This window comes from Rhipicephalus microplus, chromosome 5 (genome assembly GCF_043290135.1).
Source record: "Rhipicephalus microplus isolate Deutch F79 chromosome 5, USDA_Rmic, whole genome shotgun sequence".
Classification (NCBI taxonomy): Eukaryota; Metazoa; Arthropoda; class Arachnida; order Ixodida; family Ixodidae; genus Rhipicephalus; species Rhipicephalus microplus.
This window is the reverse complement of record NC_134704.1, coordinates 104,087,960-104,102,458: the sequence shown is the minus strand read 5'-3', so window position 1 is coordinate 104,102,458 and position 14,499 is coordinate 104,087,960.

The following is a 14,499-nucleotide window of genomic DNA, read 5'->3' as shown; positions in this document are numbered from 1 at the left end:
GTTTGCACATCAACACAGTTCCCTTACAGCTGTCTAATAATCTGCTTGAAAAATATTCAGTTCACTGGTGGGCAAAGACTGTACACTAATTATGTGAGGTGATGCTCCAGTGCACTGCATGTATGTCTTGCTGCTGGCCTCAACTGCGATGTTTTTCAGCCCGTATGTGTAAAATCACAACTAATACTATGCCACTGCAAAGTAATTATGTGTCATTTGCATGAAACAGGGACCATAATGAAAGAGCATAAGAATAGTTACCATCACACAGTACGAAAAATGTTTCCATAGACTTTTCATGGCTCATCTGAGAATAGTAATAATGATTATAAACAAATTATTACTTCTCTAACAAAGTATTTTAAGATGCCAACGTTCATAATAAAGCATACCTGTAACTTTGCAGGGCTAAATAATTGTACAGGCACTTGGAAAATGATAAGTAAATGCATGCTATAGCTACATAAAAAATAAATACTTTTATTTCTAGTTCAAGTAAAGCTGCATAGATGGTAAGTGACTTGCATAGTACACGTTTACATTACGAACAAACCTATCTGAGCAAAGTATACATTAAAAAAGTTACCCTTACACATTGGAAGCAGAGAAGTAGACTATTGAAGGATGGACAGACAGTGGGATAACAATACACAAGCACTAAAATATACTGTTAAGATATACTTAGAGTAGTGATGATCCTCTTCCTTTCAAATAAATTAATTCACATAGATTCACTTTTCAGGGCTTGTAGACTCGTAACATCATTAGTGCTATACAAATAAGTGTATACCGAAGGATTATATTGACTAAATACAAGATTACCGCATCTATGGCTTTACTTCTTGTACAACAAAGAATGCAAACACAGTTACCATGCCGACCATGTATGCTGTGATTTATGACAGGTAAATGCAGAGACACGCAGGCACTTAACACGCACGTTAAAAACTTCAGCTCAAAAGTATTTGCCCACTAACACTACAGAAGTCTTTAAATTTGTGTCATAGTTTGGTATCTTCCATGCAAAATTTGAATAATTTGGAATGCAAGCAAAGAAATCGCTGAATAATGCACCGCTAAGAAGTTAAGCTGCAGCTTCGCAGAATGTTACTACGTATACGATTCAAACTGCTCCTGACATCAAATTGTGCTCTTTCTGCTGTCGTAACCTTTGAGCAGGAGAACAGTCACTGGCAGTCCCTTTATATTTGTTGGTCTTCTGTGCTCTGTTCTTAATACACTGTACACGACCGTGAAGCACCGGATCCCTTGTTACTGCTGGAACTTAGAAAAATGCAGATCATTGTTACAACCATGCTACATGCAAGATGTACAGTTGTTAAGTATGTGCTCATATTTTTAGATGTCGTATTTTCAGAAGCCAATGACAAGCGTCAACACACACACAATCAGTGAAGACTGAAAATATATTTTATTGTGATACAAGAGCAAAACTACAATGTTATAGATGAAGGCATGAAACTTCTGCCAGGCATAAAAAGTCAAAGAAGTTTCTTCTATTTCGAGTTCACACTAGGTGCGAGAAGCAGACCACAAATAAGTTCACTAAAAAACACAAGTTAGACTGCATTACAACACAACAGCCAATGTTCATAACTTTAAGGCTGTCTAACATAGCCAGCTCACCATACTGCGTATAGGAACAAATGGACAGTCTAGAAGACACAAAGCACTTCTGAATAATGAGTGTGCTTGTTGCTGACATTTATTATTCTAAAAGAAGAAAACCTTTCAAAAATTCGCTTCATCGGGGGAAATAATCATACGCAACAAACACAACGAGGTCTTACAGGTGCCACCAACACTCACCATTATTGTTGATACCAGTGTCTTGCCGGATGTATATGGTGCGTCCTGCACAAAACACCAAAGGAGCGCTCCATGATTTGGCTTGCATGTGTGCTGGCTGCATCGCACTGCTGCTGAAGTAGGCTATCCACAGATTGAGAGATGAGAAGCCATGGCTTCGAAACACATGAACGTCACCTTTAGAGATTAACAATGCATACTTAGGTCAGGTACAATTTGTGGAAAAATATATATCACTATGCAATTGCGGTGAACACGTTCAGCTGAAACACAACAAGCCACAGCACTGAAAGAGAAAACGCTATATGAAGTAAAAGATGCAGATACTGGCCCTATGTTGTCTGACGCTTGTTCAATAGGTCTTTCTCCTTGCAAGCTGTGAACAGCAAGGCAATTTTCACGCACTTGCTATTTCCTTCCAGAGCACTTGATCCACAGAGGGAGTCAGAAGCTCGAGAGCTCAATATGAAATCAATGTATTTGTGCTCGTCTAAAAACACAAGCTTTTGAGTCTCAGATGAATGGATTTTCATTCATAAGCTGCAAGCTTTCAACTTTCAACATTCTCAATTATCTTGCTATTTAGTTCAATGAACGTTAAATAAAAATTATGTGTCAGAATAATACAGGTATCCACTGAAAGCAACCATGCTTGGGTTTTCAATTTGTTCACAGTAAGTGGTGTTCACTTAATCGTATGTATTAAAGAAAAACTAACCTTTCAGCCAGCCGTTAGGCAGTTTTGTGCCCTCGAAGCTCCCAAGCAGATCACAGTCCTTCCAGATGAGGCTGCCATACATGCTTCCAGGCCACTTCCAGGTCCGCCTAATGATAACAGTCCCAGCAGTGACATAGACTTGCACAGTTAGGGAGCACGTGTCCTTCCTATTTTTGTACAGGTGCTCCAAGTCATGATCAGGATTGATGTGCCAGTGTGTGCAACCGATGCATCAAAGGGCCTTAAAAAGCCAATCTATGCTATCTATGAAGAGCCAAAAAAGAGATATTCAAAAACAATCATTAAAAGCACTCACTTCTAATACTTTTTTGACGAAGCTATCACTTCGTCAAAGTGACCAAAATCTGCTTTAATCACTTTGAAATAAACGGAAGCCTCATGTAAAATTTACGTACTGCAATAAGATGTCCTAGTGAAGTGTAGTGCTACCACAGTGGTAATTGTCTATAGAAATAATTTTCCAAAATAACATAAATTTCTTAATTGCAACCTGGCTCCTGGAAAATAAATTCACATTAACTTTCCAACTATCAAATGTGGTAAATCGACAGGCCCAATCTCATAATCAAACAAGAGCTCACTTGTATCAAATCACAAAGATGTCTGATGTATTTGCTCCATATTATATGTATGTATATAACAGTTATAGTAAATTTTTCATGCTTCAACTTACCATTGGAAAACAATACACCTAATGGGCCCAAAAACTTGCACACGTTATAGTACTGCGTGAATAGCAACAAATTTAGTTCAGCCAGGTCAACTCAATGATTGCAGAATTTAGTAGCCGTCAGTGTCTTGAGGAAACAAGTGTGCTCTAGGGCCAACAGGCAAAGGGCATCCGCAGACTGGAAGCTTCCGATGACAGCAATGAAGGGCTGGCCAGGCGTGCACGTTCATTGTCATAGTGTAAGAAATGGCCATTACCGGCTGTTTTCAAGGCTCTAGTGCCGTGCAAAACGATGGTCAGACGAACTCGGAAACCTGTAGCTATGCGGTATTGGCCTACAAACTCATTCAAAGTAAGGCACCGGTGAAGTTTTTGCTCTTTCGGGGGGGGCGGAGGGAAGCTTGATGTTCATGGGCTCTCGCTGCCACATAAAACTCTCAAGTTCTTACCAAAGAACAGTCTAGGCGCGCTGCCTAAGTAACACGATCTACAACATTATGTAGCATTTCGCAGCTTTGCTTCATCACATCATAGCGCTGGGACTAGAGTTATCACAAAAAGGGGAAGTGATGAGTTAATAAGCAAAAGCGCCAAGCGCCACCACCGCAACTTCGCAGGGCAAAACAGTTGTCAACGCTGTCTTTCGATTTTCGGTCACACGAGCACAGCTTGTTCACAAGTTTTAGAACTTCAACACAGCATCACAAGCTTCACATCCAATCACAAGCAGTGCCTGTCAGCCAAGCCGTCGTCTGCTCGCGTTTGTCGTCTGCTTCGATCAGAGCATGCGACAGGGGTTTTGCCTTCGCAACGCTATTATTCTCAGGTCAAGTGGTCGCTGCGTCGCACAAAATACATGTCAGTGGCTCACTCTACCTTTGAGTGATGTTGTGCGCCAAGTTAAACGACTGGTAATTGTCGCAGGGATGAATTCAGCCATAGTTTGCTCCAGAATCATGAGGGTTTGCATATTACCGGTGTCATGCAAAGTTACTACGGTCATTTCATTCTGACTGCTTGTTATATTATCATGTCCCATATCGGTTTCTGAACAGTGAAGTTCAGAATGCAAGATTTGTTTGTAGTTCCCTGAGTAATCACGCACACCCCTAATACGATTCGGTTCACAAAGTACGCGCCGTTCCAGATCGTCCCAAAGTGTATCGACAGCTAATTTTCAGAGATCGCACCCATTGGACAGTTAGAGCCATTGAAAGTACACTAGAGCACAAACTTTATGAACCACTCACTGAAAACTTCCTCTCATGTTTATTTCCAATAGCGTGCAAGGAATGTTCTTCCATTAACCTCTTTGGTGGTAATTTCCACCAATGAGGCAAGGATCTTGAGTCGCACTTTTAATTGGATAAGATGGGGTGCAACACAACAACATAACAAATAAGGTTGATCTTATGCCATGCCGCGTTCGAATGCACCGACCATTCACGTATCACATTGGTTTTCATCCAACCACAAATATTTACATGCATAATTTTACGCTATTGACGCCCAATAGAATTCTTCAATTACTGCGACATCAAACTTATTGAACGACGGTGGTTGTCAACACCATCCACTCTGTACAAGGGAAACAACACACGAAACTCAAAGCACCGAAAGAAATTAAAACGCATCAGCAGTCATCAGGCAGCCCTTCATGGGCGTGAATTAACTCAAAACTAGCCAGGGCATCAAATTATACCGCCGCAGCGGCAGATTTTAAGTATTCACATTGTTCCTAAGAGTGGTGCGGACCACTCTTAGGATTTTTCTCAGCCAAGCTGTTTTTACGCACAATTTTGCTTCGTGAATCCACTTACGAGCACTTTTCAGTGATGTAAGCAAATATAGTAACTGCACCACCATTGCTGACATGTTCGAGGGTAGTCACAGCGCGCTTTACTGCAGCGGCCGATGTGACAACGATGGCCTCTTATGACGGTTTTTTTTGTTTCGTGAATTGACTTGCGCAAAAAAATTTCTCTTGCGCAAAAAAAATTTTCTTGCGCAACAATGCTTTCGTAAGTGAGTTTTGTGAATCCGGCCCTAGGTGCTTTGCTGTCTCTTTCTTTGTTTTCTGTGTTCGTTATTTCAATGGCTGGAATTTTTCTCGGGCCATAAGCTGTCCAGCAGGCGCCTGTGCGCTTACCAGGATTCCCTGGCAAGCCGACAATCTCCACACAAGTGTTCAATGTGCGCGGCAACTTAGACTTACTTTGTAACGCATGGATCAAAGCAAAAGTCATAACAATTATTATCCTAGTAATCACCCCACATTGGCTGAATTCTGGATATATAAATGGTTCCTACAACTCTTCTGTTTTTACTATTGAACGGTTGGGTGAATTCCAGATATTATTGTTATTGTTTGCGGCCAGTGTTTCTGGTTCAATAACAAAAAATTATTTTGCAGCCCATGCTCACCAATGCTAGCCAGCAGTAAATTTTTAACTCAATTGGTAATCCTAATAAGCACCTTACCTCGTCCCGTAGTCACTAATTATAAGTTCTGGTAACAATATAAATACTTAGACAAAGAAAGAATCATGTACTGTTTGAAATCACGGAACAGCGATATATTGTATTCAACTATTTTTCATCAACAACTAAGGCAGTGACTCTTAGTGTACGTGACGCAAATGAGACACTCTGGTGGAGCAATGGATTGGTTGATATTGGTAAACTGTATTATGAAAGTCATAATTGCTTTAACAAAGCAAGCATAAAGTCAGTTTTATTTTTAAATTTCGCACCCAACCACGTATCAACGCTCTTCGCTCACACACTTCTCTTTTTCTCCTTGCTTCTCTTTACTTTCCCTCTTTCTCCACATCCTGTGCAGGGTAGCAAATTGACGACAACCTTGTTAAGCTTCTTGACTTTCCTTTGCCTCTCTTTTAATGTCGTGATCTGCGCGAGCTAACTGTGACTTTCAAAGTGTAACATTTACTCTCTGGCCCCCGTAAAGCAGAAGTTCCTCCATTCTTCGCGATTTGGAATGGTGTAGGTGCCAGAGGGTGCCTTTATAATTTGTGATGTTCCGGTAATTCGTGTGGAAATTGTAAGCTGGCGTCACAACCCGAGCCTTCTATTTTTTTGCACGTTTTCCCGCTTACTAATTGTCTTCTCACGAAAAACTTTGCATTTTCTGGATTTCTAAAAAAGTACTTTACTAATAGAGAAAGCTGTTTGTCTCTTTACCGTCCCATAAATACAGCGAAAATCTTACGACATTCTCAGAATTAGGAAGACAGATACAAAGACTGCAAAGACAAAAATGCGTGAACGAAAGTATAGGCTTTAAGAATATATTGCTTTCTAGAACGACACCCTCATCTGCCTGTTCCGTGTTCATTGCATAACGAAGGCCTATATTCATGGTTTTCTACTTCAGCCGGTCATGTACTGCCAGATTCTAGTTTAGCTGCAGTTGTATCTTACTTCACTGGTTAAAAATTGGCAAATAATTAAGAATCGCCATCTAGCATTAGTAACTTCAATTCTAGGCATACAGAAACGCACTCAAAAGAGTAGTTGGTAACTAATACCTGCGCATTTTCTGTCAAAATTTGGTGTTACCTCTCGAAGCTCACATATTTCCGTATTTTGTATTATGAAATTTTAGTGACAACTAAGTATATATATATATATATATATATATATATATATATATATATATATATATATATATATATATATATATATATTTATTTATTTATTTATTTATTTATTTATTTATTTATTTATTGTCGCAGTGCAACGCGAACAAAACACAAGTACGCCTTGAGGCAGCAAAAGCAGCGTGTTCTCAACAGCTAAGTCGCAAGATTTTCTTCTTCGTTCTCCCATCAAGCCAGAGGCACACTATCTGGTGTACGCTAAATCCCCCATCATCGTTTTTGTCCACATGTAGACACGGGTCATTTGCCTCCCTCTCAAAGAGCATCGACCCGATGCGAAGTCAATAATGCAGTTTTTGTTTAAAGAAAAGTCTCGCGCAATCACTCGCTGATGTAAGGCTTCATGCGCACTACGTGAACGAGTTCAGGAAGGTGCTGGCGACGCTTGTGACTACAAGAATTGTCGGAAACGACTTCGTAAGTGACGCCACTCAGTTGTCGCAGCACTCGGTATGGCTCAAAGTATCTTCCTAAGAGCTTTGCTGATAGTCCTTCTTTCCAAACCCATACTTTGTCGCCAGTTTGATAGACAACTGCTCTGCGGTGAGCTTTGTAGCGGCCTGCTTCGTACTCTTGCTGCTGGAGGATCTGTAAACGTGCCAGTTGTCTAGTTTCTTCCGCGCGTTCCGTAAACGCGTTGGCGTCTGGGTCGATGTCGTCACTTTCGTGCGGCAGCATCGCATCTAACATAGTTCATACTTCTCGACCATGAACGAGGCTGAACGGGGTCATGTGGGTCGTTTCTTGCTTGGCCGTTTTGTACGCAAACGTTATGTATGGCAAGATTTCATCCCAATTTTTGTGTTCAATGTCTACGTAATTCGAAAGCATGTCTTCAATGGTTTTGTTCAGACGCTCCGTCAGCCCGTTTGTTTGTGGGTGGTAGGCGGTGGTCTTACGATGCGTTGTTCCACTCAGCATCAGGACGCGTTCCAAAAGAGCTGCCGTAAATACGGTTCCTCTGTCTGTGATCACGACTGGTGGTGCACCATGTTAAGGTACAATATTTTCGATTAAAAATCTTGCCATCTCCGCTGCTGTACCTCTCTGGATAGCCTTTGTCTCGGCATAACGGGTCAGATAATCCGTCGCGACGATACCTCAGCGGTTCCCTGCAGTAAAAGTAGGTAGTGGGCCCAAAATGTCCATCCCTATCTGGTAGAATGGAGCTGTTGGGACCTGCGCGGGCTGCAGGAGGCCAGCTGGTTTAGTCGGTGGTGACCTGCGTCGCTGGCAGTCGAGACAGGTACGAACGTGGTGCTTCACGGCGGTGGTTAATCTCGGCCAGTAATACCTTTGCTATACTCTGGCCAACGTTCTCATGTAACCCAAATGGCCAGAGGTCACCTCGTTGTGGCATGCTTTGAGTCCTTCGGTACGAAGGGCTGCTGGTATGACGAGCAGATAGGCGGATTCTGTCGACGAAAAGTTTCTTTTGTAAAGTACTCCGCCCCGTAAACAAAACGATGACAACACTCTTGCGAAAACACTTGGCGCCTTCTGAGATCTGCCTTCCAAGTAGTTAATTAAGCCAAGCAACTCAGTGTCGTCACGTTGTTGCTGCGCAATGGCGGTCGTGTCGAGGACACCAATAAATGCCGTTTCCTCCTCCTCAGGTAGGGTTGCCGACTCAATGGGTGAACGGGACAGACAGTCAGCGTCCATATGTCGCTTGCCTGACTTGTGCACTACCGTCATGTCAAACTCTTGCAGTTTTAGGCTCCAACGTGCTAATCGGCTGTTGGGATCTTTTAGATTAGTTAACCAGCAAAGCGAGTGATGGTCACTAACAACTTTGAAGTGCCGGCCATGGAAGTACAGGCGAAGTTTTATTACTGCCCATACTACGGCGAGGCATTCTTTCTTTGTTGTTGAATAGTTAGCCTCTGCGCGTGTTAGCGTTCGGCTTGCCTAGGCGATCACTCTTTCGGTGTCCTCTTGCCGTTGCACAAGCACAGCCCCAAGACCTACATTGCTAGCATCTGTGTGAAGCATCATCGGGGCTTCTTAGTCGAAGTGGGCAAGCACCGGAGGCGTCTGAAGACGTGGGCGCAGGTCAATAAAGGCAGCCTCCTGTTCTTCTTTCCACTCAAAGGCAACATCGTCTTTTGTGAGACGAGTTAGTGGCGACGCGATGCGGGCGAAGTCTGCGATAAACCAGCGATAATAGGCACTAAGTCCCAGGAAGCGTCTGACAGCCTTCTTATTGTAGGGTACTGGGAAGTGTGCGATGGCGGCAATTTTTCCAAGATCGGGCCGGACGCCTGTGTTGCTGATGACGTGACCAAGAAACTGAAGTTTGTGAAAGCAGAAATGACACTTTTCTGGTTTCAATGTCAGGCCTTCGAACCGTATGGCACGTAAAACACTTTCCAGCCTTTTGAGATGCTCGTCAAATGTGGTCGAAAACACTATAACGCCGTCCGGATAGACTAGGTACCTCTTCCACTTTAATCCCGAAAGTACCGTGTCCATAAGCCTTTGAAAGGTCGCGGGCGCGGAGCACAATCCGAAAGGCAAGACTTTAAATTCGTATAAACCATCTGACGTCGCAAAAGCGGTTTTCTCTCGGTCTCTTGGGTCTACCTTGATCTGCCAGTATCCACTCCTCAAGTCCATGGAAGAAAAGTAGCGAGCGTGCCGAAGTCTGTCAAGGGAGCCATCAATACGTGGGAGCGGGTACACATCTTTCTTAGTCACCCGATTCAGCTTCCTGTAGTCCACGCAAAAACGCAGGGTGCCATCCTTTTTCTTTACTAGCACTGCAGGCGATGCCCAGGGGTTCTGTGACGGTTGAATGACGTCATCTGCAAGAATTTTCGTGACGTGTTGTTGTATGGCTTCGCGTTCCTTTGAAGCTACACGATAAGGGTTCTGGTGGATAGGTCTCACCGTGTCCTCGGTGATTATTCGTTGCTTTGTCAAAGGTGTTGGACCATCTCGTGATGTCGTTGAAAAGCAGTCGCGGAATTCGGCTAGCAGCTGAAGAAGTTACTGTCGCTCGTCCTTTGACAGGGTGGTGCCAACGTCGAGAACGGGTTCTGGTTCTTGGTTAGGCGCTTCGTCCAATACCGACAAACATAAACTGTCTCGCATTTCTACAATATTGTCGTACGAAGCGACAGCTGTGCCCTTCGGAAGGTGCCGGCACTCAGCACTGAAGTTCGTCAGAAGTAAATTCGTGCGTCAAACATTGAGACGGACCATACCTCGTGCGACAGAAATGCCATGACTAAATAGCAGCGAGCATATTTGGTCAGCAATGCCTTCGCAATCAAAAGCTTCGTGGCCTTCCACCGAAACAAGGGTGCATGACCGGGGCGGGACGACCACATCATCATCAATTATTCGTAAAGTGTTACGTATTGCGTCTGAACAGTCAACTAAACCAGGGCTGTTGCGGAATGTAATTGAACGGTCTGGGATGTTGATGACAGCACCATATTCTCTTAAGAAGTCCATACCTATGATGAAGTCCTTGCAACATGAGGTGAGGATGACGAACGTCGCCACGAAAGAAGAGCCACCGATGTCGAGTCTACCTGGTTCTTGGTTTGTATGTAACCTTCCGACAGGCATCAACAGCTGGCCGCCTGCTGTCCTCAGGTGAGGTCCCGTGTCTACATGTGGACAAAAACGATGATGGGGGGATTTAGCGGACACCAGATAGTGGGCCTCTGGCTTGATGGGAGAACGAAGAAGAAAATCTTGTGGCTCAGCTGTTGAGAACACGCTGCTTTCGCTGCCTCAAGGCGTACTTGTGTTTTGCTCGCGTTGTACTGTGACAATATATATATATATATATATATATATATATATATGAAGAACTTGGGTTGCCGCAAGGTTATAAGTTTAGAAGAAGATGCGCTTTCACATAACAACTTGTTTATTAAGCCGACGTTTCGACGGGAGCCCCGTCTTTTTCAAAGCATAATACTATTTACACATTTTCATGTCTTCTCATAGCTTCTCGAGACAAGAGGGAGGGGGACAGAACCAAAGTATTAACAAAAAACGACGAAAAAAGTATATATATATATATATATATATATATATATATATATATATATATATATATATTTATATATATATATTATAAAAGAATAGTTCTCGTGATATTGGGCGTGAGGTCATATCGTGGCGCCACCATGCGCAGGCGTCGCTGTGACGAACGTGGCTGGATTGCTCCGTTGGCCTCTCGCACGCAGCCTGCCGTCGCTATCGCGTCTGCTGTTATTATTACTATTTTCTTGTACTTCACTCAACGAAATGACCAAAATACTGCTGCAGCTCCTTCCCTGACTGCATGATTTGCTGAATAACTGCCCTGCAAAAGTTTTACGCTTTTCATAATGCCGGACTGCCGACGTCGTCTGCTATGGCCACCTGAATGAAAACCACGGGGACCGATCGCCCCGCCTCTTTAAAAGGAAGCAACTCATTCCATGTCGAATTTAAGTGTCTAATGAGTAAGAACGAGAAATAAACCTATATTTGCTGCAAGAAATGCGTGCAACCACGCTACTTCATTCTGTGTAGGTCTGCGTCTCGTGTGGGGCCATGGTGGACATGGCAAGCATGCACAAACTACATTTTCGTTTTTCGCACAAATCCCAATGAAGCACAGCGCAAACACATTTTGCGCTTTGTGGCAAGGGACAAAACATTTTTACCGCCGCATGCAGCTATAACCTTTTTATTATCATTGCGGACAAATGTGAGAACCATGCACCCACGTGCCTCGTTTAGAGATGTAACTTTCCTTTGCGGTACAATGTTAATATTTATTGCGCAATTTTTTTACGGTGGTCACATGTTGTACAGAGCCGTCTACGTCTACCCTGAACACCATGCCGAGCGACCGGAGCTCCGCGGAGTGCTTCTGCCGGGTGCTTTGGATACTAGCGCAAGCGCGATGACAGCTGTAGCTGGGGCCTTCGACGCATCGTCGGCCAGAGCACGAGTGCTCAATCTAATTGCGCCTGATTTGCGGTGAAGCAGGCATCTCTCATGTTATGCGTGTACACAAATTCAGAAGCCGGCGTGGTTCTCGAGAAGCGAAGTCACTGAGCCTTTTCTGCAAGTGATCGTACAAGTAATAAATCACGCCCCATACATGAACAAAACTTTCAAGCCACGCTACCACTGCCACAAAAAAGGAATTTGGTGGAGCATAAAGAGTACTGAAACTCACACGACTTTTATGATCAGCTCAATGTTGGACGCCACGAAAAGCACAGCGAAAATATAACTGAGTGTATTAGGCCAGATATTAAGTGTGAAAACTGTAGCAATGTACCGGCTGTGATGCACTGTTATTGAAAATAACTCATAGAACAGTGCATAAGCATAATTTACTCTGATCAAGAAATGAAAAAGAAATGATATTCAAGCTTATCTGGAAATAACAATAAAATTTTGGGGCATTTACAAATGCCTTTCAGTTAACTCAACTGTTCTACTTGGATAAATATGTTGAATTGTTTAGAAATGGAAGGCATCAACATAAGCCTCGATCACCGCCCTTATCCTGTGCGCAAGAGACGCATACAAAGCGTCGCATGTCTGAAAGTTCACCCTGGTTTCCTCCAAGCAGTATTGTGTTGCTGACTACGGGTTGTCCGAATACAAGCCATGTAGGCTGCGGGAGCACAGCGCTGCCTTCATGTTTCCCCCAATTTTCTCGATGATGTTCATGACGGCGGATTGTGATGGCCATTCCAGCAGGGCAACTCCACGCTCTTGCAAGAAAAAGGAGGTCAGCTTGGACGTGTGTACTGGGGATTAGTCTTGTTGAAGGATTAAGTCTGAATCTGGAAACGCTTTCCTCGAAATCAATGGCAACGCCACATCGTCTACAACGGAACAGTAGCTCTCAGTCGTAAACAACCATGCACCCTGACGATAGGGCAGAGGCCAGCCTTTGTGATAGCACACCGACAGTCACAAAACTTCAGCTACTGGCGCCTACTCGCTGTATGTATTGCTGCATGTAGTTGCAGTAAATAAACAAGTATAGTTCAATAATGGACAAAGGTGGCGTTACGATGCTGCAACATATAAACGCGGAAAGTATCAGCGCGACAAGGTACCGACCAAGCCAATAATAGGTGATTTTTTTGTGGTTACCTTGGTGACATTAGGCGCTGGGGCCAAACAGTCCTGGTAGCTACTCAATTTTTTTTATTGTGCCATGGGTATGATGAAAGTAACTCCATGGGCAAAATGAGATCCCCATAGAAATAGAGACAGCGAACTTTAAGAGACTAGGTCCGAGACGACATATCCGCGGACCAGTTGGCCAGCGGGTCATCTACAAAGGTTAGCGGGCGTGCTTCCCGAAATCTTTGAGTCACACGTGCATCAACTTTCAAATTGAAAGTCGCCAGGGCAAGTTACTTCATGAGTTGAAATAGGGTTACGAAAAATTTAGATATAAAGTTCCTAATATACGCACACCTTTTATTACGTGTAATTTTAAGAAATGCACTTGGTTAAGTGTTTTAGAAAATAATGTTTAGTGTTCGACATAACAACAAAAGTTAGAGCGGCTGTTCTCAGTGTCTAATAAACTCCAAAAAATTACCTTTCTGTTAGATATTCTTCGCACCTTGCATTAACTAGACGAAAGAAGATTTTGGCAATATTGAGCTGCAAACTTGGTATCTATAAGGCATTACCGTAAACTCCACGGTCATATCACGGGTAAATAGCGCTGCTAAAAGCAGCGACTGCAATTCCCACAACCACAACTGCTTCTTCAAATTTTAAAAGCACTGCTTTACATACCGCGTGTTCATGAGGCGCCAACCTGGTTTCATCTGATCCCACTGAGTCCTCAACAAGCACTGGTCTATGAATACTACGCGTTTAAAGTTACCTGCAGACCAGTGGGGGTGATCTTCAGAAAACTGGAACCACTTCGCCTTGTTTTCAGCTCGCATGAGTGGCTTTCTGGCAGCCGTTCGGCTTCTAAGTCCTGCTTCATAGAGGTGGCGCTTCACGCTTGTAGCTGAAACGTGGTTGAGTCTGTGTTTCACCAGTACTTCTCGGAGTGTACTCTTCGGCTGTTCCACTGCGGCTGCCACAATTCGCAAGTCTTCGTCCTTTATAGTCATCCGGCAACGAGGCTGCCGAGGGGTGCCTCAAATGCGTTCTTCATTCCTGTACGCTTGAATTAGGCGGTTCACAATCGCAAGAGGACGGTTTCCCATTGAAGATACAGCACGTTGAGAATATTCTTGCAAGCATAAATCTGCGATGCGTTGTGTTTCGTCTTCCGGCATGGTTCTTCAGTCGAGAGGCAATACTGGAATGAACTACTAAAGAAAATGTACGACCTTTCATTACGCGACGATAAACAAATGAAAGTTTGACCGCACTACGAATTGAAGGGTCACAATAAATTACTGCAGTGGGCTAACGTTTCGAGCCAAGAAAGATGCCCCGCCGCGATGGTCTAGTGGCTAAGGTACTCGGCTGCTGACCCGCAGGTCGCGGGTTCATATCCCGGCTGCGGCGACTGCATTTCCGATGGAGGCGAAAATGTTGTAGGCCCGTGTGCCCTGATTTGGGTGCAC